The sequence below is a fragment of the Sarcophilus harrisii genome, chromosome 1 (assembly GCF_902635505.1).
Source record: "Sarcophilus harrisii chromosome 1, mSarHar1.11, whole genome shotgun sequence".
Classification (NCBI taxonomy): Eukaryota; Metazoa; Chordata; class Mammalia; order Dasyuromorphia; family Dasyuridae; genus Sarcophilus; species Sarcophilus harrisii.
This window is the reverse complement of record NC_045426.1, coordinates 397,154,344-397,181,497: the sequence shown is the minus strand read 5'-3', so window position 1 is coordinate 397,181,497 and position 27,154 is coordinate 397,154,344. Positions and strand designations below refer to the sequence as shown.

Sequence of the window (27,154 nt, the reverse complement as noted above, 5' to 3'; positions counted from 1 at the left end):
TAGCAAAGTTTCTGAGTGGATATCAGTTTTTTCAGGTGTAAAATGAGAGTGTTAGGTTCAGTGACTTCTAAAGCCCCTTTCATCTTTATATCCATAATCTTATGAAACTATAAATAAGTAGAAAATATAATACCTGGTTCAGTGAAGTGTCTAAAAATATGTAGCAGAGTGCTCCTGAGATCGAGCATACTATACCATATCACTAATATTTTCTTCTCCACAAATATGTATTAAAGGGTCCCAGAGAAATAAAGGAATTCAAGGATAGTCCTACCTGTACTGGCAGTGCAATGTATCACCATGATGTCATAAATGCTACATGTAATTCTGTGAATTTACTGCCTTGATTAAATCCCTGATGCAAGAGGAAAAAAATAATGCCTGGATTAACTGAAACAAAAAGAAAGACAGACATTGTTTTATTTTTAATCTTACTTAAAAGCTATTTAAATGTTGTTTCTATTCATTTTAGATTGAAATGATCTGTATTTTCACAATACCTGGTGTTTTAAGAATCTTTGTAGCAATGAACATTTGTCTGATGAATAGACATTTCCTTCTTTTTTGATGGCTATAGGACGGTTCAGAAAATTATCAACCACCTCATTCTTACAGTAAATATTCAATATATTTGCAAATGCAATAAAAACCACCTATAGTGTGGAATGCATTTAATAATGCATTATCATGATATAAAAGAGTTGAAGATTAATCAAAACTTTATAAACTGGTACAAAATTGATTTACAAATTTGTATTTGGCTCCATGTGGTAAGACTATTAATGATAACTTAGTAAAAAAAAATTGCTTTGCAATTTCTTCCTAATTGCATGTGTTTTGCTGCAGGGTGACACTGAAGATATTAAAATATGAGTAACAGATGTGATGTTTGCTAATGGAGCATCACATCTCATATATTTCCTTATATATTTATATACTTATTTGTGGTAAATTAAACTTAATCCTTTTAAAGTATAATGCAATTCCTATTAAGTTTTCTCCCTTTTTCTAGGCTTCCTCATTATAGCACTTATTGTTTTACTAATTTGGAAATAAAAAAAATTCTGTGTTTTTTTTTGGAATCTATTTTCCATAATTTTATTATAATTATTATTAAGTAGAAATTAATAATAAACTGTGCTCAGGCTCAGTGCATTGTGGGGAGTATCATTATTACATGATCATTCTTATTAGGCTGCATATTTGCTACTTTTATTATTTCCTTCTCTATGGGAACAGAGAGAAATACTTGTTTTTAATTTTAATGAATACCAGCAACCATTAAATCAAACCTGAATAAGAAAGTTGAAAGCTAAATAACTTGTATGTTCATTCATTTATTCCCTTAGAGAATGATAAAATCTAAGAAATAACTTCAGACACTACCTAATTTAATTGATACCTGGCAAGAATCCCCAACATGTGATCAACCAGCCTTCATTAGATGACCTCAAATGAGGGGGGGAGACTACTGTCTTCCTTGAAGCCCATTCTAATTTTGAACATATAATTGCTATAAGAATTTTTGTCTTAAGACTAAATACATTTCCTTGAAACATTTGGGGCAGTTGAATATCTTCTCTCCTCTATATCAGAACCTTTAAACTAATCCCAGGATTTATTAGGCATCTAATTTGTATCAATAAATTACTCAGATATTGTGGTTTGGGTGGAATAGATAAAAAGACCCATAGGAGGATTGTAGAATAGGTCTTTAAAGCAGGATCTCTGAGCCAGGAGATTAGTCTTGTATTCTTGTTAGTGATGATAGATATAAACACACACATACACATATAATTCACATGCAGATAATGTGTTATTTTAAGGATGATAGGAAAGTATTCATACTGCAAGATTACCCTCTCCTGCTTTATTATAGAAGTTATACTAAGTTCCATTCTTCCTGCTCACTTTTTATGTTCACTCTATGTTCTGGTTGTAGTGAATCCTTTATTAATCCAGGGAGTAAAATTGCAATGAAATTTTATTTATTTGCTACTTTTGATCTTACCCTGCAAAACAATGTTTTTATACTTTACTTTGAGACTTTGAAAGATCTGTGATTTCATCACACTGGTAGTTTCCCCTGATGCCAATGACAGCCCTTCTACATTTCATGAGCTCCTGTTGAAAAATTCATTACCTAGTACTAGCCAGACTTTATGGTGATGATGAATCTTTTAACATTTAGTTAGCTTGATTCTCAATTGGCAGACACAAAGCAAACTGATCTCTGGATGGGTTAGTAAAAAAAAAAAAAAAAAGTTACATATAAATGTAACATCTTTCAGAAGAAGGTAATCCTCTTGAGGACAAGGGAATGTTTTGTTTGAGTCTTTGTATCCTCAGCATCATGTATCCTAGGCACCTGGTAAAGTCTGTGCAGTTGACTATCAGAACTTGCTTTCTACTGGCGTGTAACTTTCATGAACTCAGGTCACCTCCAAATCACATTGAAGTCGTGTAATAGTGTTTTACCAGGGCAGTGTTTATGCTGGGTTTCGTGGAAGCAGGTGTGATGTTCAGGCAGGTCATACATCTGATTTAGACACGCTAGCTTGCTTTTGGAAGAAGCCGAGATTGTCAGGCGTCCATTTATTTGACCCACTGCTCCTATATGTATTGCACCACCAGGTGGCAGTATACAAGCACATTATTCTGAAAGGAAAAACCTGGGACATTTTAATATTTGTATTTACATTTACTATTTCACATTTTTAAAAGCATTACTGATTTACTTTTAGCATTATCATAATTGCAGTGTACATAACATTTTTATTACCTTGCTTTTAGCTTATAATAACCATTATGTTCCATTTCTCATAACGAAATCTTTAAATGTAAGAAAAAAAAGCAAACAAGCTAAACCATAATAAAAAAGTTATATTTTCAAATTCAAGGCTTAAAGGTAGCCTATAATTCTAGAAATGTGGATTGTTAAGGACCTAGGGCTGGTAAAATTATTGGGTATGTCTTTTCTTTGTGATTGTATCATTCTGTAGTACAACACCTGTGTTAGAACTTCTTGTGTCACAAGTCTTAGGAATGGTTTATAGGACTATTTGGGTACACTTAGAAAATCTAAGCCAATCCTAACCTATTTCTACTTTTTATATTGCTGCCAACTCTCTTGAAAACACTCAATTCTCTATGTCGAAGAAGAGGAATTTTATTGAAAGAACAAAGAAAATAGTTTAGGACTCATGAACAAAACAGAACCTAAAACAGATTCCCTGGAAAACAAATGGCATTCCTTTACTAAAGAAACTTCTTGAAAATATCTGTGTAAGGTCTAATCAATTCTAGTCCTGAGTATGGAAGAGTCTTCTCAACTTTCTGGGGCTGGCCATGATCTTCTGCTTCAAAGTGTTTATCACTGAACAAATTTCATTTCCTCTAAAGAGACATTGCTAAGATTTGGGATCTGTTTTTGTGTTTTTTAATTTTATTTTTATTATAGTGATAGAATGGATTTTTAGGGAGTGGTAAAAATAGGAATGTCATTTCCTTGTTCTAAGGGGATATCTTCAGGCTGTCTTTCAGTCTAACTTGTTCTGTCTCTTAGTTACATTTTTGCTTGCCTTATCTAGGTCAAGTTGCCATCTTTGTGAGAGGAGAATTTTCTCTTTTAAGGAATATTCATGAATAGTCTTGGGGGACACAGTTCTCCCTATACATGTGAGAACATTATTGATGAAGAACCAAGTTAGGGAATTGTTTTAATTCAGGCTATTTCCTCTCTCTCTTTCTCTCTCTACCTCCTTTCCTCCCCCCAATGCTATCCTCTGGATATACTAGATTTGCCCAAGCACATAGTTCCTATATCCTTGAGAGTCCTTTGTTATTAATTCCAATTCTAGATACACTATTCTATGTTTCAAATAGGATAAACTATAAATTCTTTAGCCTGTCATTTAAAACTCTCTATCATTTGACTTCTAGCTGCTTTTCTAGCCTTATTTCATATTCCTCTTCTGAATTATTGACTATTTCCAAAATGTGCATTTTGTTCTCCATGTCTGCAATACACTTTCAACTCTACCTTTCAGAATCCTCTTTCTTCAGGGCTAGTTTCAAATGCCACCTCCTTTGTTTTAACATTTCTAAAACCAGAATGTTTTTTCCTTTCAATTTTTTTCCTAGACCATTTTGTTTAATTCTCTTTCCTTACAATCTGGTGTTACCTGTGCCTATATACCTAGTAGAATGTCAGCTCCATGAGGGCAAGTACTTTGCTTTTTATGCATTTATTCTTTTTGTGAAAAGGAAGAGAGGGAAAAGTCTCAACATTTCTACTCTCCCCATAGGTCTTATACGTTTAACATATACATGGAATTACATTTGGGAAACTAATTTCTCTTGGAAATCATGCTGATTATTAATAATCACCTTTTAAACTTCTCAATCTAGAATTAACATATGCCCCATATGACATTATTCAGGGATGTTCATGTGAGTGAGAAACAGGTTCTGTGCAGAAGAGGAAAATCTGATAAAAAATCCATAGTTGCTATGCTCAACCTGCTGAAGAATTTCTATGTATTATTTATAGAATAGTATGAATGAGTTATGCAAAATATAAAGGATATTTATTTAGAATTTATATATGACTATATTTGCACACTTACATATATACAATATATTTTCAGACTTCTTTAAGTTATTCAAATCATCTTTAGGAAACTAAAAATAAATTTCTTCTTCTGGTGTCTCACTCCTAGTAGTAAAAAGGTAAATTTGTATTATTGAAGACTCTGTCAATGGAATATAAGCTCTGGTAGATTCTAAATAGGTGAAAATAGGTAAAGTTATGAATCTAGTGAATCCAAACTATGTATTAGTAGTTTGAAGACAAAGGATAAAACTTTTGGTCACACTAATGATCGATTTCAATGGAAGTGCAATCCACAGTAATGATAGTATGAATCTTTAAAGTATTAAAGAAAAATTTTTAATGATCCTCTTTTAAAATGAAAAGAAAATACAGATATAACTAATTTTCTTAATGATTGGATTCTAAGAGAGAAATAAATTCTCTCTCTCTTCCCTTTTCCTATTTCTCTCTTCCTACTCTCATTCTTCCCATATTTTACTTAACTCTTTCTGATGGTGCTTTTAAAACCTATATTCTATAGCTAAGTAATGCTATAATGCTATATGATATTCTAAAACGCTTAAAATAAGTAAGAGCTATTTCAATATAATAATAATCCTATTATATCATCTGGAGGTAAGGTTAACAAAGGGGCAGTTGATTAAGGATGGCATATTCCATTCCAAGTTTAAATTTTAATATGTCCATTGTAATTTACAAGGTTAAGGATAACAACAATCTCTGTAAAATATATCCATTAATAGTTCAATTTTAAATATGGTCTGCTTATACATAATATCTATTCTTTGGAACTTAGGACATCATTTACAAACTGTAGCATCAGTGAGTTTCTGAACCATAGAACCTTGGAAGTGATGAAAAAATGATAAAACATTACAATTACAGCTCATAGATTTAAAACGGTTAAGCATCCTTGGAGATCATTTGGTTTGACCACCTCATTTTATAGTTGAAGAATCCTGGCCCTTAGAGATTAAGCGATTTACCCATAATCACATAGTATAAATGACAGAATTTGAAATTGAGTCCAATAACTCCAATTCTTTTGACCTTTCCATAGAATTAAAAGAAGTAAGTTTCAGTTTTGTCACATGTCATAGTGTTTGATTTAATGTTGCATCTGTTATAAATATTACTAATGTTAAATTGGAAAATGTCATATGGCTTTCAGGGATTTTTTCCCCTCTTAATTTTTGTTATATATTTTCTTTTTTTAAAGCAACATCTTCATCTTCCAATGTACGTTTCCTGTGTCCACCCTCTGCCCCCTGAGAGGTATCTTCTATAACAAAGAATTTAAAAAAAGGAAAAATTAGTTCATCAAAATAAACCAACATTTTGAAAAAGTCTGCCATTATCTGCAGTATTCCACACCTATAGTTCCCTATTTTTTCAAACAATGAATTGGGATTTCCAAGCTTTTGACTTCCAAGTGATCACTATAATTAAGCATAAATAAGGACATTAAAAGTTCTCTAGATTACCTTGTAAACAAAGAAAATAAATGTAAAATCTGAAATCACTTTTTGAAGCCAAGAAGTTATATATATTATGTCAGTGAGGATGTTGGTTTGATGATAAGTTTGTGTTATTTCTGAATATTCAAGTTAAATATTTAGATTGCTTTTAAAAATAGAATAGCAATGATAATAGTTCTTTAAAATCACTCTTTAGAGATCTCTAATCATCAACTGTTGTATAGTATAGTAATTATTAGTAATTGTAATTAATGACCATACTTAAAAAAAATATATATATATATAAACATATATGTGTATGTATGTATATATATATATATATATATATACATGTATTCTATGTATCTAAATGTATACATTTAAAAAGTATACTGTTAGTATGGGCTTTTCATATAATTTCTGCTTCACTAGTTTATAAATATGTCAAAGGAAAAATCAGTGCTCTGGAAAGACCAACTATATAATACATATAGGAAAAAATTATTAAGAAGAAATGTTATCAGCAAAAATTCTTTTCATGTAAGGCAATTCATCTATAGCATCATTCTTGATGAAAACATTAAAGGATGGAAATTAATTCAAGATGGCAGAGAAAGATGATAGAGGAGAGCTAAGCTTCTGACAAACACCCCCATTAAGAAAAAAAATCATTACAACTATTTGTGTACTTCATGTGTAGTTTTGGAAAATAAAAAACCCAAATAAACCTCTCAATTTAGAATTAACATGCCCCATATGACATTATTCAGGGATGTTCATGTGAATGAGAAACAGGTTCTGTCCAGGAGAGGAAAATCTGATCAAAAATCCATTTATGCCCATGTGAGAGCATTTTAATAAAGCAAAGCAAAGCAATAAACAATATAATAACATGAAAGTTATATATTAACTGAAGATGTACTAGATATAACAACAATGGAAAGAAAATCTATATTATCTGATAGACTTCATCAAATGAATAAATTTGAAATAAGTTAAGAAAAAATTAGCTTTGTCAAAAACATCACAAGACCAAATACAATAAATGACTGAGGAAAGCAAAAGAGAGAAAGAGAAAGAAAAATTAGTGTAGCAGGAATCTAAGCTACCATTAAAAGACAAGGGTGAAATAATGGAAGGAATTGATCTTTCATTCAATAAGCACAAATACTATACTAGATCCAGGGCTACAAATACCAAGATTGTGGGGAAAAAAATATTTCCTCACAAAGAGAGTACAAAAAAATTTACTAATATTGAAAATTCATTAGAAAGGTCTTTAAAAAAATATACATACAATTAACAAGATACTTAACTGAATGGAAAGCAGAATGACACCCAAAGCAGAAAAGCTGATAATGCAGGTGCAAAAATATAGTGAATTATCCAAATTATTAGAAAACATGTAAATTTATGATACAGTCATGAAGGAAAGATCATGGTGCAGTAGTCTTGGGATTACTATCTTCCTACAAATTTAAGAAAACTAAATTATATGAAACACTATATTTACAGCAGTGAATAAAAGACTATTTCTAGAACTCAGTAAAACAAAATACAAATAGAAACTTCAGGATGCTAGTGGTGGTGGCAGTGGTTAAGCCAAGATTTAATATTTTTAGAAACATTATTGTTAAAATTTAACATTGCAACACTGTGTTGAGAATGAAGGGCAGGAAAAGAGAGATTATACTATAATCTTCTAGAAGTATAAAAACCAAGGAACAACTTCCAGCTTATACTGAACTTTTCAATAAGTATGAAGACCAATTATAGAAATTATAATTTGTTTCTACTTAACTATGCTTATTTTTTCAATTTCTTTTTTCTTATGATTTCTCTAATACTTATGGAGCTACAGAATAATAATAACAATGACAATGGGTGTCCTTGTTTTAACCCTGATTTTGTTGTAAAGGTTTCTATAATTTCTTAGTTACAAAAATGCTAGTTCTTAGTTTTAGAAGAGAATGATTACCATATTCAGAAAAGATTTGATTATATATGTATTGTCTAGTATTTTAACAAATAAGTGTTTTATTTCAAAAGTTTCTTTCTGTATTGAGTTAAAATTATTTTATTTTTATTATTAATATTAAATATTTAACATTATTAATGTTGAACCATTCCTGCATTCTTGAAACAAATTCAGTGTCAGCATAGTTTTTTATATAATCTTCTTTCTTGGCATTTAAATATTAAAATGTTTGTGACTGTTAATGGCTAATTTTGCAATAAAGCAGAATTTTTTTTAAAGAAAAGAAGTTAAAGAATTGAGAGTGAGCAGAGTCTATAATTGAGAAGCGGAAAGTGAGTGTTATTAATTAAAATTTCCCTTTCTTGGTTGGGATAAAACATCCTTTCTTCTTCTGAAGGAGATGACATATATAGAGTAAATTGATAAGGATTAGAACCCATCACTCAGTACCAAATAGTTCTCATGATTAAAGATCTTTCTGTGAAGCCTTTAAACACTTTAAACTCTTGACCAAATATGTCTGATTAGATTGAACTACTTGCTCTCTCTGGGGAGAAGAGGGGGATCTTCAGTGACTTTCTGTGATTTCTAGTCATGATGGTAAATTTGTTTTTAAGCTATCCTGGTTAGGACTTTTTACTTAGTATTTAAGGGATATAAAAAAATATGATCATGTGGGGGTCGGTTGCTTAAAAAAAACCTGGCAAATATAGCCTTTTAAATTGTCTAGGATAGACTTGTTTTGTGATATAAATTCGAGAATTTGAGGTGACACCTGTTATTGTGGTGACCAAAAACCCTTAGATTTTTATTATTTATTTTAAGATTTTTAGGCCAAATCACATTGGCTTTTCATAATACAGTGAACTTTTGTTTATGTGTGAGAGAAAAAAAAGAAAAGGAAAGCTTAAAGGATTTGGAATTTGTTTAGTCATTCTATTTTTATGAAAAATGAGGAAAAAATGGTGTTTTTTAAATTAATTCAGAAAAAAAAAACTACTCATAATAAATGCACTTTGAGGCAACAAATGATAATTAAAGGAGTCCTAAATATGGAGTCAGAGGACTAATATTAGGATCTTGCCTTTGGTATTTACTACTACCTGTGTGAAAGTTCTGGCTCTGAGACTTTACTATTCTAGTTCTAAATTTTATAATCCTCTAAGTACATACTTATATCTTGTGAATAGCATATTGAGAATTGCTGGTATTCATAATAGTGAACCTGAGGCACTACAACATCCTAAAACACATTCTGAATTATCAAAGAAATGTGTTTAGCATAGTCTTCATGTGGTTTATTATATTGTTTTCTAATTCAATGATTAATGTGATAATTCTTAATCAGAACATTAAATTCACCAGAACACCCCATTCTTTTGCCATTCCATATGAACAAAATTTTTCAAGTGTGAACTCATCCTTAAGGCACTAGGATTTGGGTAAAATGTATAAAGTGTTTTTGCATTTTTCATTATCAGTCACTTCTCCTCTGGCTAGAGGATTTTAGTTTTGACTATTACATATTTAGGGTTTTGTCCTGGATATTGTATTAGAGTAAAATTAAAAAGGAAAAAAAAAGCAGAGCATTATTATACTTTCCCCCAGACTGCACCATGTCCAAGAAATTCTCCAAAACAGTGAAACCTGAAACATCTAGGACCTGTTCCCTCCTCTGCTTATAATACTATTCAGCAGGCTCATTGAGAGAAACATTTGTGCAGGACTGATACCTGGGCTCTCAGAGTTAGCGGAATCTTGAAATGAATATAAAAACCTGTTTATATCTCTTTATTTTCATCTTAAATACTTTCTAGGAGACTTGTCAACTGAAGGAACTTCAGATCAGCTGTTGCTTTAAGCCAAGAAAGATAATACTACAGATCAAGTCCAGTGACACTGCCTTTTAGTGCTTCCTGTTCCAACTGCCCAGCCGCTGTCGCCTATCAAAATGCCTCAGTGATTTTTGAAAAGTGGCTCACTTACAAAATAATTGGTCAGAAATGAACTGTTAAATGGCCTTTCTCTTTTTTATACATTGCTATTTTTCTTTAGGCTACACAATTTTCTTTGTAGCAAATATAAATTCTACTTCTAAATATGAAGGTTAACACACAATAGTTGGGATTCTAGAACTAGGTTTTTATAGCCCTATCCTTTTGCTTTATAGCCCTCAAATGTTTAGAAAATATACAAAGCATTTAATATTTAATTGTCAATTGCTATTTGTTCAGAGCTTATTGGACCCCCTATGCTGTATTGCTTTGCAGAACTTTATAGAAGAGTGAATACCAGATGTCTGCCCATGAGTCATGTGCCAATTATTTTTCTCTTAATCTATAATGGATGGTTTTTGTGCCAAGAGAAAAACAAAGCAAAACAAAACAAAACTCTTCTCTAATTCCTTTCCCTTCTAAATATTTTCATAAAAATAATAATGGTTCAAGTGATATGTGATGTAGGGCAAAGCTTCTTAAAGCTCCCAAATAGAGTTGGGTGGGTCCCAAATAGAGTTGCGTAATTAAATGTGGGAATCACAAAATTATGATTTATTATCAGCAAATGTTTGATTTGTATGCCTATTTATATACCTATATATCTGGGGCCACCTAAAATTTCTTGGGTAAAAAAAAATCACAAGTAGGAAAAACTGAAGAAGTCCTAAAATAGGGGACAGAAGGTTGATGAAATCTTACCTTAGCAAGCTGAAGTTACTTGCCACATAGCTAGTAAAAGATAAACCTGAGACTTGAATCCTGATTTTCTGAATCCAGGTTCAGTGTTGTTCCCATCTATTCCACAACACCTCAATTTACCTTTCTTGTCAAAGACTGTATGTGTAAAGAATTTTAACTTACAAAATGGAAGAGTGATATTTTACATGGCAGGTGTAGAGCCTATGTATGACTTAAAGAACTGTTCCAGGGTATAAATCTAATTGCTGAAGCCAATTTCTTTCTCTGTCACTATGACTAAGAAATAAATCCTGTTATTAATCTGTGAAATGGTTTCCATGAAAGGGAGGTTATTAATAGTAGGCACTCACATGAGTGTAATGAGTATAAGGTTTGGGGTGAAAAAATTGGGATGACTATTATATAGATAATGTAAAGACTTCATAGAACAAGTATAGTTAGTAACATCAATATCAGTTTCTCTAATAATATAATCCATTGATGAGCTATAGCAAAACTTGTTAGGATGAAGTAATATTTCACGTTGTGGAATTGATAAATCCCTTGGTTTTCTGTCTTTATTGCTATCTGTGTGTATGTGTGTGTTTGTTTGTCTGTCTCTTCTCCTTTCTCTCCTTCCTTTATTTTCACTCTTTACCTTAAACTCACAATGTCCATACAGCTTTTGCTCTGTAGGAATGGAAATATTTCACAAATTAGTTAGAATGGGATATAAAACAAGTGCCCATTTACCTAAAGGTCATTTGAATATGGAGATATACTTATTTCTACCCAGACTCATGGGCATATTTGTAAAGTAGAAGTGAAAGGAAATCCTGACCTGACAACTTTTTTGATTTTTCCACATTCCTCAGATTCACTTTTAGTTTTTGAGATAGTTTTTATTAGCTTTACATTGATATGGATATTAAAACAAAAGGAAACAGTGACTTCTTAACCATATTAATATGTACTTTCCCAAAGCCTGATTAATATTTTGCTGTTTCTTAGAAGTGTTTCTTCGAAGGCAAAATAAAAACTTTTACAAAAAATTATGATTTTATTTCAACCTGATGCTTCTTCTACACTAATTATAGAGATATTAGGATACATGGTAACAAAATGGGATTTTCCTTTCAAAGGAATTTAAAGGAAATTCAGATAAGAATGACAACTATCAAACTGGGCAGCTAATGACATCACTGTATATATTCTAATGGGTTTATCATTTATCAGTTACTAGTGTCAGAAGAAAACTTGGATTATCATTTTTATCTTTTAAAATCACATTTATTTTCTACATTTGCATTTAAAGTAATATATATATATTTAACTTTTGGGTTCCAGAATTTCTCCCTTATTCCTACCCTCAGACTCCATTAAGAAACTACATGTAAAATTATGCAAAACATTTCCTTTAAAGTCTTGTTGTAAAAGAAAACATAGATCTCCCACCCAAGGGGGAAAAACCCTCAAGAAAAATAAAGTTAAAAAAGAGAGAGAGAAATGTGGTTCAATCTGTGTCCAGACACAATCAGTTTCTTCTCTCAATATGAATAGGATTTTTCATCATAAGTCTTTCAGAATAGTCATAGATGATTGCACTACTGAGAATAGCAGCTATTTACAGCTGGTCATCCCAGAACATTGCTATTACTTTGTATATAGTGCCTTTCACTTTGCTTTAATTCATGAAGGAATTTCCAGGTTTTTCTTTTTCTGAGAGCATCCTGCTCATCATTTCCCATAGAACAATAATATTCCATCACAAACACATACCACACTTTATTGAATCATTCCCCAGTTGAAGGGTATCCCCTCAATTTCCATTCTTTGTCCTAATAAGAGAGCTGCTACAAATATTTTTGTTTATATAGGTCCTTTTCCTCCATCCCCTTTTTAAAAAACCTCTTATGGTATTCATGCTTAATAGGGGCATTGTTAGGTCAAATGATATGTATGAATTATAGTCCTATGGGCATGGATCATATCTTTTAATCATTTTTTGTTGCAAAGCTCTTTCTATAAATTTGGATTAGTTTCCTCTATGTTTGAGAAATAGGGCCTTATTAGAGAAACTTCAATTTTTTAAATTTATAATTGCTATTGCTTACTGTATCACCCCATTTATTCTATTCTTTCTCTTGACTTTTACTCTCTGCCCATCCACAAAAGTGAAAAACTTGTATTATCAAAATCATTTTTAAAGTTTATATATAATGTAATATCTTTTGAAGGGAAACATAAGGCAGTGCTAAAAAATGAAGGCATCTCATGTACAGGAGAAATATGAAACCAAATCCAGATCTAATTATTTGGCAGCCTCCTCAGGGTCTAAGGAGCCTAGACAAAAAGAGTGTAAATGAATGGGTGAACACATTAAAGTGTAAAAGCTTTGTTTCCCCCCTCTGGCAAAGTGAAGCATATTATTTGCAGGAACTTCTGAGACTATGGTGATTTTCACAGTGGTACCTTGGATCATTTTTTCAAAAAATGAGATAAAAGTAAGAAACAGCCTGGAAAAAAAAATGTATCGTTTTTTTTTTTTTTTTTCCTTCCAGAGAGCAAAATAGTTTGTCTGAAAACTGGAATATAAGCAATGCTCAATGGGATCAGACTAGTGGTTCAACTAGTATCTCATTCTTTTTCTGAAATATCCCTTTGTTTGCTTTTGAGTAGAATGTTGGACTCTGTGTCATCATTCTTTACAGTTTAGGCATGTGCCCCAATCATTCCTAACTTTCTTTTAATATCATCTATGGATTTCTCTTAATTAATCTTATGCTTACTTCTTCTTATTATTATTTTAGCATTACATCCTCGGGAAATTTTAGATATTTTTCATATACATATTGCCACAAAGAACATCCAGTTTATGAAACCTTAGTTTCCAAATTACTTGTTTTTAAAAAGAAAGACTTATTCTGCAGGTGTAAACAAAAAAGAAATCTTGAATAGGCCTATTTTATGATTTTATGTACCTTTGCAATATTTGGCCTACACTATTAACATCTGTAAGTTGATTTAACTTGGTTTGATTGCAAACTTAAGAATATGGTTAATTCTGAGTAGTATTTTCCTCATTCTAAAATGAGGATACCAAATTTGTAGAAATTAAATAACTTGTGTTGTATCATTGTGTGCAGACCCAAAAAGGAAACAGGTTTCTTAAGAGTGCAAAAGTCCTAAATTAATTATGAAATCCCAGTTTGAAACTTCATTTTAAACAAGTATGCAGAACTTTTCTCTTCAGGTTCTATGTATTGGGTTCTTCTTGTAGCTAAGGAATACATTAACTTATTTACCATATGTCCAACTTAATGAAAGCTTTTGATATGATAGAAAAAAGAATCCTATAAACAAAGTTCCAAATTTGATGAGAACTTGTTTTGTCTGGGTTTTTTGGACTGTGTTTTAAAAAAGTGAATGATATTTAGTACGTATGTTAATGGCATATATAAACAATGCTATTTTTTCATGTTTTCTTTCTTAGTTTTCTTATATGTCATATTGGAGTACTTACTCTGAATACTAAAACATAGAGGGCATTCTAGATAAAGCATTGCTTATCATTTTTATTTAAGGGACCAGGATATTTGCATTCTCAAGAACATATTTCATTATATTAACAAATATTTACTAAATTTGTACTTTAGCTCTGATCACTCTATTATGAGGATCTAAGTTATGGATATAATTTGTGCGTAGGTTGTGATAGAATGGGGGTGGGAAAATATTCCCATTTTGGTCAAGATGACCACTTCCTAAATATGTCCATTTTAAAAACCAAGAGAAATACATAGGTAACTAATCAATTTAATAATCTAAGATTATTCTACTTATATCTAATTAAGAATATTAATGTGACTAACCATTTTTATGGATATTGTTAATTTTACACAAGAAATTTTTAGATATAATATAAATAAAGAAAACAAATAAAAACCTAAATTAAACATTTACCTTGTTGACAATATCACAGGAAGATTTTTGTCACATAAGTTATGATATAGTTGAAATAAATATGGAATGTGGATCCACAAGCTTTGTGTCAAATTCTGGGCCTGCTATTTATATACTTCCTGTGTGACTTTAGAAAGATGACTTCTGAATCTAAATTTTAGCTCTGAATCTATAGAAATATTATAAATAAAGTACCTCCAGCCTGAAAGTCTTAATTATTTTTAACATACTAATTGTGGCTTACTGTAACAAATGGATTAGGAAGAAATATAGGTCACCTATTTGTTGACTTTAACAATAATTTTGGAGAAATTTCTGAAACACCTTTCAATTTAAGTGGTGTACTTAGGTGGCTTTTTTTATAGGATGCTTTTTCTAGAGTCAGGAAGATCTGAGTTTCAAATTTGGTCTTAGATATGCTAACTTTGTGATTCTAGACAAGTTCCTGAATCTTTCTGCCTTTGTTTCCTCAGCAGTAAAATGGGAGTAATGGTAGCACCTCCCAGTTTTGTTTTGTTTTTTGGTGAGAATTATATGAGATAATACTTATAAAGTGTTTAATACAGTAGGCACTTAATGAATGCTTGTTTCCTTCCTTTAGCCTTTAGCTTTTGAATATTCATACTGCTTATTTTGATAATGGTGAAGAATTGCGTGTGTGTGTGTGTGTGTGTGTGTGTATGTGTATGTGTATGAAGGAAAGAAACAATCTCCTTTTCCAGTGACACATCTTCATTTTGTTTGTTCATTAAAAATTGATATTTCCTATGTAGCTAGGTTTCACTTAAAATAGTTGACATTTACATGATGCTTTAAAGTTTCCAAAGCATTTTTCATTTCAATCCTATCTTATAGGATTTATATATATATATATATATATAATCATATATATCTATATGCACATATATCTATGAATAAAAGCTTTAGGTACAAATGAATATATATATATATATATTTGCATCTATCTGTCTATCTGTCTATCTTTCCATCTATTTCTTGAATACCAATATCTCATCTAAAATATTTGATGGAAATTTCCCCCATTTCATCCACTTTACTTATTATTCAAGTTGCATTAATTTTATTTGTGCAGAAACTTTTCAGTTTCTTGTAATTAAAACTACTTCTGTTAATTTTTCTAATTGTATGTTAAGAATATGTCTACTTTTTGCTCTGAAATGTACATAATAGGCTTCTATTCTAATTTTATAGTATAATATTTAATGATAAGACCACGTATCTATTTTGAATTTGTGTGAAGTGTAATATATGATGTTGGTGTAAATCTAATTTCACTATATTGCTTTTACTTTTTCCCAGCAATATTTTTTATAAAACATGCAATCTTAAAAAGTAATTTACATTTTCACATTTATCAAATAATGGTATATTTATTGAGTATTATGATTTTTGATTCTCCCTTGTGTGGTTTCTTCCATTTATCTGATTGTCTATTTTTTAATGAAATAATGAAACAGTTTACTAACTTTTTCATTATATTCCTTCACAATCTAGTTTTTTTTTTTTTTTTTTTGGCTGAGGCAATTGGGATTAAGTGACTTGCCCAGGATCACACAGTTGAGACCAGATTTGAACTGAAGTTAGGACTGATATTCTCTCCACTGCACCATCTAACTGCCCCTAATCTAGCCATTTTTTTCAAGATAATTTTAATATTTTATTGATTTTGGTAAATTATTTCCTTGATAGTTTCTTTGATATAACATAAAAGTGTAAATTATTTTTTTTTCATAATGTCATTTAGAAAATGTTTTGAAGCACAGAGGGCTGAAAAATGATGATAACTTTAAAAGGCAAATGTAGGCTATGAGCCTACTTCATAATGGAATAACCAAGTGTTAAGCTCATGTTAGAAGACATTTGATATTTATTTCTTCCCTAACCTTTTTCAAAATAGGTTAAGTTATGATTTGTTTTGAAAGAAAATAAATGTTTCTTATGACTCTGGGAAAGGTCTGTCTGATCTTTCTCAAGTTTTTAAATAGAGTGAATTTTTGCACTTTCTCTGCAGTACAAATACATTTTACATTAAAATCTAAGTTCTGGGAAAGAGATAACTGTATCAGATGATTATTGTATTTTAATTTAAATATCATATCATGAACAGTGATCATAAATTTCAGCTCTGTTATTTTAAAGATCAACAAACTTCACTTTCGTTAGTACTGATTGATTCAGTAGCAATATTGGAATTAGATCTCAGGCTTTATGACTCCTACTCTTAATTAAGACTTAAATGAAATGTAATCATAATATAGGTAGGGTTAGTTTAGATGTTTTTAGTCATTTTCTCTAAATGTAAAATTTGGATTAATTAATTGAAATAGCCAAATAATATTTAATTGCAAGAAATGAATTTCTGGAACCAAATATGCAAAACATCATCTCAAATATGTTATAATAAAGGCTAATGAGTTATATCTGTTATACTGCTGGGATATAAAAATAATTCTTTAGCAGCATTAGTAAAATATGCTCTTTAATTATACTTCCATTAATGTTTCCATTTACAATTATTAAGTTCAAATATCTTGAATGTGAAGGTTAGCTCTTTGACTATAGTCTGCTTAATGACATACTAAGCAAGATATAGTGTCTAATTCAGTATAATGTAGTGAGTATTAATTAAGCATCTATTATTTATGCACAAGGTCCTCTGCTGGAAGCGAGGGATTCAAAGACAAAATGAAAAATAGTCCCTGCCCTCAAGCAGCAAATATTCTACTGAGAGATATAACTTATAACACATAATGATGTACATCTTAATCCAAGGAGAAAGGAAGAGGGAAGTCAGAATTTAAAGTAATAATTTGTGGCTTCCAATGGGAAATAGTAAGTCAATTGAACCTTGAACGAAGCCATGTGTTCTAGGAAGTGTTATGTCAAAATTAAATGTTGCATTAAATGTTGCATTTGGAAACATTTCTTCTATTAGATATTGGTCAAAATAATATATTTGTTAATGGTGGTATGTTTGAAAATAGTTATCTTTCTAATTTTAACGATGGGATACAGGTTAAAAATAGTATTTTTTGAGAAAAAATTCTTACAAGTATATAATAAGTAGTTAATAAATTTTCATAGCAACATATCCAAAGAATTCCTTTCTCTTTTGGAAAGAACTGAGTCTACATTTTGATGTTGAAGGAAACAATTCATTCCTTCCCTTTCTCTTCTGTTATTCTTAAATATAATAGAAACTTGATATAACCCTTTTTTGGATCTTAGCCTTGCAGGACATGATTCTGCAAATAAAAAATTATCTTTAGTGGCAGTCAGCTTTACAGTCACATTACTTCCTCTCTCTTCATGCATAAGGCCAGGTCACTCTCTATATCTGGAAGAAGGAAGTAATGAACCTTGACATTATCTATATTGTTAATGGCTTCTTTATTATTCATCTCTTAATCCCCTCACACCTAGTTTTTTAAAGCCTGGATTTATACTTTAGGTTGTTCTCATTTTATAGTTTTTACTTTTTGAAACCTTGGGGTCAGATTTGCTTTTCTGTTCTGTGCCTTTTTATATGTGACAGAAATGTAATTCAAGGACCACAAGAGCACAAAAGGGGCCTAGGAAATAAAACAAAAATATGAAAAATTTGTCATCCTAACATTCTCCTAAATTTGTTTAAAACATTTAGCCATTTACTCCTTTGTATCCACAAATCCTTTTTTTGGTCCTTCTCTGGATTTTACACATCCTGTCAAATCTGTGGGACTAATACATAAATCTTTATTAATTGGACTTTTTGGGCTCTTCAGAACCTATAGCTTTCTGGCATGCCTAGTTTCATTTACTTCCCTGCTGCTCCCTAAAAGTCCTGGATATTATTTCTCCATGAATGGTTGGAAATCATGGCATGGTTTCATGAGGTTTCTAGTTTTTTGTTTTTGTTTTTGTTTTTCTCACAAAACTAGCACCTGAAGCATCATCTTATTTTCAAATTCTAAGGCTGAGGGATTGGAGGGAAAGAAAGAGGAGAGAGGAGGAAGGGAGGAAAAGGGAAATGGAGGTAGAGGGGAAGAGAGAGAGATAGGTAGACAACAGACAAACACAGAGACAGAAACAAACACACACACACACACACAGAGAGAGGGGAGAGACAGAGAGAAAGAGAAACAGAGAGACAGAAACAGAGACATTGCAATAAATGCCATTTATAATGGAAATCTCTTTATGACAAAGACAGTTTCCAGGACTTACATTAAATAATACTTATAGTACTCATAACTGTCACCTTAGTTTAGACTCTCATCATCTGTTGCCTAGATGATTACAACAACTACTTGGTCTTCCTGCTTCAAGTCTCTCCCTATTCCATTCCTTCCTAAACTACTCCAAAATGATTTTCCTTAAGTATATGTTTTACATACTCAGTCAATTCCAGTGACTTCCTATTACCTCTAGGATAAGATAGAATGTTCCTTTTTAACTGTTAAAGCCCTTTGAAACTGCCCTTAACTTGTCTTTCTAATCTCAGTGTCACTCTTGTGTGCTCTAGGATCTAGATCTAGGATCTCCATTCCCCACACTCGCATCTCACAATGTCTTAAACCAGACCATTCTCTATACCTGTAATGTGAGGAGAGAGTGCTGGTGAACTGAATATATTCAAATGTAGGAAATCTAGAAAGAAATGGATAAGAAAGAGGGAGAAAGGAAGTGATAATGCTGATGCATGGGTAATTTAAAAAGCAAAATTAAACAATTTAAGTTAAGACATTATGACCAGGGTATTGGCATATTTAAAAAAAATGCCTTGTAAATTCATTTATTGGAGTCTTTATTTCATTTTGCTATTATAGTTGTAGAACGATGGACAAATCCACTCTGAAAAAAAGAGAAAGAATCAACATGAAATATTCTACCCTTTGATGTAGTTTCCTACAAAAAGAAAATTGGTTATTGGAATCTTAGGTGAGCTCAATGTATCATATTTAAAAGTAGAAATAAAAGCAGGGATCATCTTACCATTTACTATTCTAATCAAACATTTTATGCTCAATTTGCATCTAAACTCTAAATTGATCAGTGTTTTTTCCAAATTGACAAGCGATTTTTCTGCATTGATGATAACAAAGTGTGTTATGTAAGTACATTAATGTTTACAATATCATATAGGTAGAATTTATACATATCTTTTCCTGGATTTATCATGTGGTTGGACAGGAATGGTCCATTAAGTACCAGTGGCCAAATTTTATTAATTACCCTATCTTTCTAAATATCAGCTGTCTGTTCCATAGAGAGATCATATAAATTATACTGGTTTTGCTGTGTTCCGGATACACTGAATTTTTCCTCTCAGTCTTGAGGGCCACTTGTGCCGCACCAGCTGAAAGGCAATAATAATCGCAATTTTGTAGTGTACAAGTCTCCTGATTAATTGAAGAATGTACATGGTTTATTCATACTCACAAAAGCAGGGTTACTGCCAAAAAAGGATCTAATTGGTTAAATAAATAACCCTAAGATTTTATTGCTTAAAGCCTTTCCTTTACTGAATTATTAATGCTTTGTCACCCTCCAAATCAGCAGCAGTTAATGACTGATTTGCCTGAGGCTGTTACAATTCTCCAATCAGTTGTAAATTGCCACTATGACTTATTTTGCTAACTTATAGTTTATATTATTAGCCTTGTTTTCGAAGTAGCATTGAGAGCAGTTAAAATTTTTTTTTTTGTTAACTATGTCTTTTTCTTTTTATTCTTTTTCTTTTCTTTTTATTCTCGTAGAGAGGGTAATTTTTCTCCATCATAAATAGATTTTAAAAAACAACATGAATAGCCCAGAGAGCTACCTGGGAGTAAAGAAGATTAAAATGTAAAGTAGCATAAAGAATTATTTTTTTAATAATATGTTGAAATATAACTTTTTCTTGCATAGAACACTTATTCTGCAGTATATTATTAACTTTGCTCTTGGCTTCCAATGACTCTTTTTAAAAAATGATTACATTGATGATTTAGTTTCTCCACTTATAAAATTAAGACAATAGTTTGCTTTTCTGTATAAATGAGATTTGGCCATAATTAATACCTTAAAAAATTATTTCTTCAGAAGAATGGCTATATTTCTATATTAACTAGATACATTTCTCTCTGAATGATGAGAACTATTATTTTTCCCCAAATGAAAAATATATCTTTAATTGCATGTAAAATTTTCTGTCAAAAAGTAACAGTATAAGTTGAATTAACAATAAGGGAGAATTATCCAGTTTTGAAAGAATTATGAGATTCTACACAATTTTTTTCTTGTTTTCTGCAATATTTTTATGTTGCCTTGGACAAACACTGTTGGTTTTGACTTATAGAAAAATAAGAGTAACAAGATGGTTAGTACTATATGGTATAATTGGTATTTATTTAACCTCTAGAAAAAATTTTTATGGATGATAATTTATTGTTTGGCCATCTCAGTTGTTACTGACTCTTTATGATCTTTTTGGGAGATACTGATGTACTTTGTCATTTCCTTTTCAGTTCATTTTACAAATGAGATGCTGAGGCAGAATTAACTGACTTTCTTAGAGTCACATAGCTTCTAAGTACCTGAGACCATTTTTGAACTCATTAAGATGAGTCTTTTCTGATATCTGCCCCAGCTTTCCTGCCCCAATAACACAATAACACTTTCCTTATTTTACTCTTGTGAGATAGGGAGTTAGGTAAATAAATATCATCACGCTTGTTTTGTAGATGAGGAAGCTGAGGCTGTCAGAAGTTAACTTGTGTTCCACAGTCCTACATATGCAATCAAATATTTAAAGCAAGTTCTGAAAATTGGTCTTCAGACTTCAAATCTAGCTTTTATATTTGTATTTTTAATATTTCCTTTTCATTAATTATTATTCTTGTTGTTATTTAGTTCATTAGTTCTGTCCAAATCTCCACAACCATATTTGGGGTTTTCTTGCTAAAGATACCGAGATAGTTTGTATTTCTTTCTCCAGCTTGTTTTGCAGATAAAGAAACTTAAGCAAACAAGGTTAAGCAACTTGTCCAGGGTCATACAACTCCTAAGTATCTGAGGCTGGATTTTAACTAAAGTCTTCTTGAATTCAAGCCTGGTGCTTTATCCCCTGTGCAACCATCAATTTAAGTTTTCTTTCCAATAAGGCTGATTGTAGTTTATACTTTTCCATACCTTACGACTCTCGTCCATGCTCTCTTCTATATTTGCTACAGGGGATCCATCAAACCTTCTGGAAAGCTTTCTTTCTTCTACCTACCTAGACTTATGGAATACTATGAGTACCTGAAATATCTTCCTATGGCTGCATGGCCAGTACATCTTTTCTCTCTATGATATGGTTCCTTGATAATATTTATTATTCTTATTCCTCTTTGAAATCCCTTATTGACTGCAGCTTGCTTGCAGATGTTGCAACATGCTCACATGCATTCATATCTCTTTATTGACCTTATCCTGGTAATTTTTAAGTTCTCAGAGGCAGTGATGTGTCATATCTCACTATTGTATAGCAATTCGAGTAAAATGTCAGTGTTGAAAAGATGGCTCTTTGCTTTCATGGGAAACTGAAGGTCAGTTAAAAAAAAAAAATTTACAATTCCCCCAGTGCAGTATAAACTTAATCTCTTCCTTTTCAAGTCCAGGCCCACCTCCTTGTTCATCTTTGTTATCTATCCCAAATATACATATTATCTAAGGAGTTCTATAGGTTATCTATGAAAATGCATATCAAAGTCTGGTTAATAGACATTTTTTTTTTGTTCACATGGATTCCTGTGTGAACAGACAGGCCAAAATCTTTCAAGTGATTACTTATCTCTTCCAGGATTCTCTACTGTATCCTGAAGTTTGATGCTATCAGCAAAATGTCATGCTCTGGGAATTTGGAGGATTTCATCATCCGCTAGACTGTACACTCTGTCTCTTTCCTCACATTGATGAACACTTGTATTGAGCATATATCTCTCTGTTCTGTGTCATATTTGATATTTGTTATCAGAGGGGTATTGAAAAATTTATTTCTACATTATTTTTTCCAAGGAATCCTGAATGATCATGACTTATGGGTGGGTGGTACCTTGCTGTCCAGTAAAAGAATCTGTAAAGTCATATTTTGTCCTGTTGAATAAAATATTCTTTTGCAATCAACAAACAGTAAATTCAAAAGGAACTCAAATTCTTTGTATCTTTTAATTATCTTAGAAATTGCAAAGATGTGATCTGTTGTTAAATGTAATTCTTAAAAATTAATTGTTCCTTAATAATTTCAAATTCTTTGTATCTTTTAATTATCTTAGAAATTGCAAAGATGTGATCTGTTGTTAAATGTAATTCTTAAAAATTAATTGTTCCTTAATAATATCCTTAACAAGGATGCTCTCACTTCATATTATAGATGACTCCAGAAAGATTTTATATATGTAGTAGAGTAGGCATACCTACTGATAGTTATTGATTTTCTTGCAATTACCTTTTTTGGTATTAATAATATCTAAGATCTCCCTCCCTCCCTCCCTCCCTAGATCTTTTCCTTCAGATACCTTGCACATTGGTTTGCCTATGCCCTCTAATATGGATTTCTTCTTCTCTGTGTGTGTATTTACTTATATGTTGTCAAGTTTGGCTGCATCTCTTTGTTTTGAGATGCTACTGCTCATAATTACCCATCATTAAGTTTTATAATTTTTAAATATAAATTTTGATTGTAACCTGGCGTTTTGGAAGCCATTTGGCTTGTTTTTTGACCATCGAAATTAAATGTTTGCTAATTAAGGAACTTTTAGGGTTCTTTTGATTTCCTTATGGCAAATAATTTACCTTAAACTCAATGAAATTAATATAAGTGGTGTTGATATAATTTATTTTCTCCATTTTTCATTTTTTACTTTAATAACTTGGTTACATAATTGAATTATTTTAATTGTATACTGAATCTTTTTCTCCATAAAGTCCTACTCTGATACCTTCATATGGAATGTAGTTGATCAAGGTTCTCAAAAGCTATTTCAGTGAAGTACAAGCTCTGGCACATTCTACCATACTAGTAAAGCTTCAAATATAGCCTTGGTGAATGATGGAATTTATTTTGTGGTGACCTGTTAAATGAATTACAGAGAAGCACATCACCAACACTGTAGTTGCTTTTTAATGAAATATTTTTTGGGGCATGAAAATCTGCAATACAAAGAAAAAAATGGCCCTAAGTATCAAGTGATAATTTTCTGTTCTTGTAGTGACAATAGTGATAAAAAAAACAAAAAAACAAAAAAAAAAAAACGGGGGTTGGGAAGGAGGATAGAAGTTGCTAAGATTCTTACAGCCTTAAGATCATAAACAAATTTCAGTTTGTTGTTACTCAAATATAATTGTTAATGTGAAGTCTTAGTTCAGTGACCAAAGAATGGACATAATATTGGAAGAGCAAAACCATATCAGTCTTTATGTTCTTGTGATAAATAAATCAAAAGAAAGCAGAAAGTTACAGGCATGTGGAAAGATAATGTACAGGTAGGTACTCTGAGAAAAAACAAGCAGAGTAGGATGAAAGGGCTAATAGAGCAACTAGGGTATAAGAACTATAAGTGTAGACCTTATCATCGATCTTGATGAACCACTGCATGGAGATTTTTATCTCATCTCCTGTCCTGGTAGACTGGAATCTTTTTCTAAGGAAAATGATGAGGGAGAAGGTAATCTTAAAGTTTATGGGGACCAGCAAACTTGTTTTATGGTATACTAGAGATGGTAGAAATAATATTTTTGAGAGATTTATCATCATATAGTATAGTACTAATAACATTTGGAAAAATGAAAATAATTATAGCTTACATAGCTTTAAAAGTTGGTTAGATAAATTTTAGGAATAAATGGATTGAATCATCCAAAACATCAATACAGAGGCTAATGCTTTTTGGGAAATGTAAAAGTAGCAAATAAAAGGAGAAGATGTTGAGAAATATATGGTAATGAATGATTTAGGAAAAAAATGAAAGGTAGAAGTCAAAGACTTACAGATAACAGAGAAACCTCATACTTCTTTATTTTGAATAACTTCTTTGAAAAAAAAAATTGGTAGACATTAGACGTGATAATACCATAAGGAATGAAATAGATTATATTTTTTAGACAAGAAAATATTTAATATTGATATTATTGATAATATTTAATGTTGATATTATCCCTAAATTAACTGTAGATACACTAAGACTGATTCATTAAATCTAAGATGTAAAAAGCATGAAGAAAGAATAATCATTGGAAAAAATGTTAAAACACTTTAACTGAATTCTACAAATAAGATAGACTAAATTGCTTTGACTTTTAAAGACCATTCTAATATTACTTGAAATAATACCAAGTAGTACTGAAAGGCAATATTTTGCAATGAAAAAAGTACAAAGCTGAGTAAAGACAGTTGTCTGCCTCATCTCTAATGAGAAATATTAAATTTTTAAAATCAAATTTTTAAAAGCTTATTATGTCTGGGTTCCTAATACAAAATAGGTACTTAGTAAATGTTTACTGACTGATCTTCTCATTTGTAAGATGATAAATGAGAGAAAAAAAGTTTTTTTAGGAGAAAGCCATTATACAATGTATGTACAAATTAATACCATAGAAGTTTTTGAGGGATGAGTTAATGAACATTCATATCTAAAAAGTGAACTAATTTCTTCATAACATGGTTAATTCTTTTTGTTTCTTTTTCACACATGTAATTTACTATGAAGTCTTTAAAAAGGTATATATTTTGAGAGTTGTCAATTTACTCCCTTCTTCCTACAGAACAATTTGCCTTCATGAGAAAACATTTTTTGAAGACATTTAAAAGAAGATTCTGTGTCTTTGATGTGTACTTATCATATTAAGTGCTGAAATTTGCCTGGTTTCCTGATCTGACTTCCTTTAACAGTAAGTAAACATACCCATTTCGCTTTTTTATCCTCTTTCTTTAACTCTCTTTTTATCGGTTCCATCTCATATTCTGAGTTCAATTCTTGTCCTTAGAAGACAATATATAAGACGCTCTATGTTAATAATTCTCTAGCTATACATAGGCCAATTATTTCTAATTATCCTGTACTACCTTATGACACTAGTTAGGGTTGACTGATTTGATGATATTTATAGTTTTATTTATTTTTTTGGCAAATTTTTTTTAATTGGGATTATCAGGGCTTGTGGTTGATGGTTTTATTTTAGACCATGAGGTCTTATTTTTTCTGTCTGGACTCCTTATCCTGGGTGCTGGATTCTCTACAACTTGGTACTTTATTCTTTATTCTTGCTGTTGCTTTTGGATTCAACTGTCCTTTTGGTTACTTGCCAACTCCTTACTTAGGTAGATTTTTACCATTCTTTCTTATTTAGATTTCCTAACCTTTCCTCTATAATTCACTAGTGTGTGTGAAGTCTCTGTCCCAAGTTTCCTTCTTGGCATACTTCTTACCTCTTTGTTTCTTCAATCCTTGTCTGAATCAATTCTGGATCCTGATTTCTACTTTAGCTTTTTTTTTTTTTTTTTTTGTAATTCATTTATTCTTTCCTTAGGTTGATTTCCTAGCTTTGCTGGACCTCAGACTTATATTTTCATGGCTTACCCTTAGAGTAATCAATCAGAGACTTTTGACTCTATGCCCAAATGTCTGGTCTCTGACCTCATGGGTCCTCTTGGACCTATCTTACATGGGTTGTGCCCTCATATTGTTTCACAAGTCCCCTTCTGACATTTGAAATATAGGCTATCCTTTGAAATCAGGATTTGGAATTACAAATTTTTGCATATATTTATATATGCTAGAAAGAACATTGGGTTTGTAGTAAGAACATCTGAGTGAGTCCTGGAGCTTTTTACTTACCTAACATCATTTTTTTTGAATCTCAGTTGTTTTTATCTCTAAATTAATTATGTTGGATTAGGTGACGTGCAAATTCCTGCCCGTCACTTCCATACACTTTAAAATCTTATGGTTCTGGATATCTTTGGAGATATAGTGACCCTGGCTGAAGGACTACCTTCTTCTGAAAATACATTTAAGGAAGGTTATAGAAACTATAAGATATTAAAGAGACATGGATAAAATAGTAGTTCCTAATTTAGTATTTCTCCATATTATACTCAGAATTAGAAGGTCATCAAAAAAGAACTTTTGAATTAAAAAAGACAATTGTCCAAAATATTCTCTGCTTAGAACAAAAACTAGTAATTCTATATTGGAAGGGATTTTTAGTAACTATTGAGTATGGGCCCTAATTTGTAAGGCTTCCATAAATATGATTAAATACAGATTATATTGATTAATTAAATTACAGATACTATTAATAAATACATATAAATGATAATATATATATCATAATTATAGTTAAGACAAAAATACTATTTTGATAATTTTAAAGTACCGTACTATATACCCTTCCCTTCCCCCACTCACCCTTTTTCTTTTTCCCTCCCTCTCTCTAAGCACAT

At 31.1% G+C, this 27,154-nt stretch overlaps 1 protein-coding gene and 1 long non-coding RNA gene across 5 annotated transcripts in view; one reads left to right on the top strand and one right to left on the bottom strand.

Annotated features, from left to right (window-relative positions):
* The window catches only part of SEMA5A (semaphorin 5A), a 600,495-nt gene that overhangs the window by 48,601 nt on the left and 524,740 nt on the right, over positions 1–27,154 (top strand). For all 3 annotated transcript variants that reach the window (XM_031946119.1, XM_031946120.1, XM_031946118.1), the window contains exon 2: positions 25,474–25,599. The gene's annotated coding sequence lies outside the window, so the exon portion shown is untranslated. The remainder of the gene's footprint in view (positions 1–25,473; positions 25,600–27,154) is intronic.
* The window catches only part of LOC116420543, a 58,809-nt gene that overhangs the window by 18,557 nt on the left and 13,098 nt on the right, over positions 1–27,154 (bottom strand). For both annotated transcript variants that reach the window (XR_004230893.1, XR_004230892.1), the window contains exons 2-3: positions 2,144–2,658; positions 275–390 (exon numbers count right to left, since the gene is read on the bottom strand). This is a non-coding gene — a long non-coding RNA (uncharacterized LOC116420543). The remainder of the gene's footprint in view (positions 1–274; positions 391–2,143; positions 2,659–27,154) is intronic.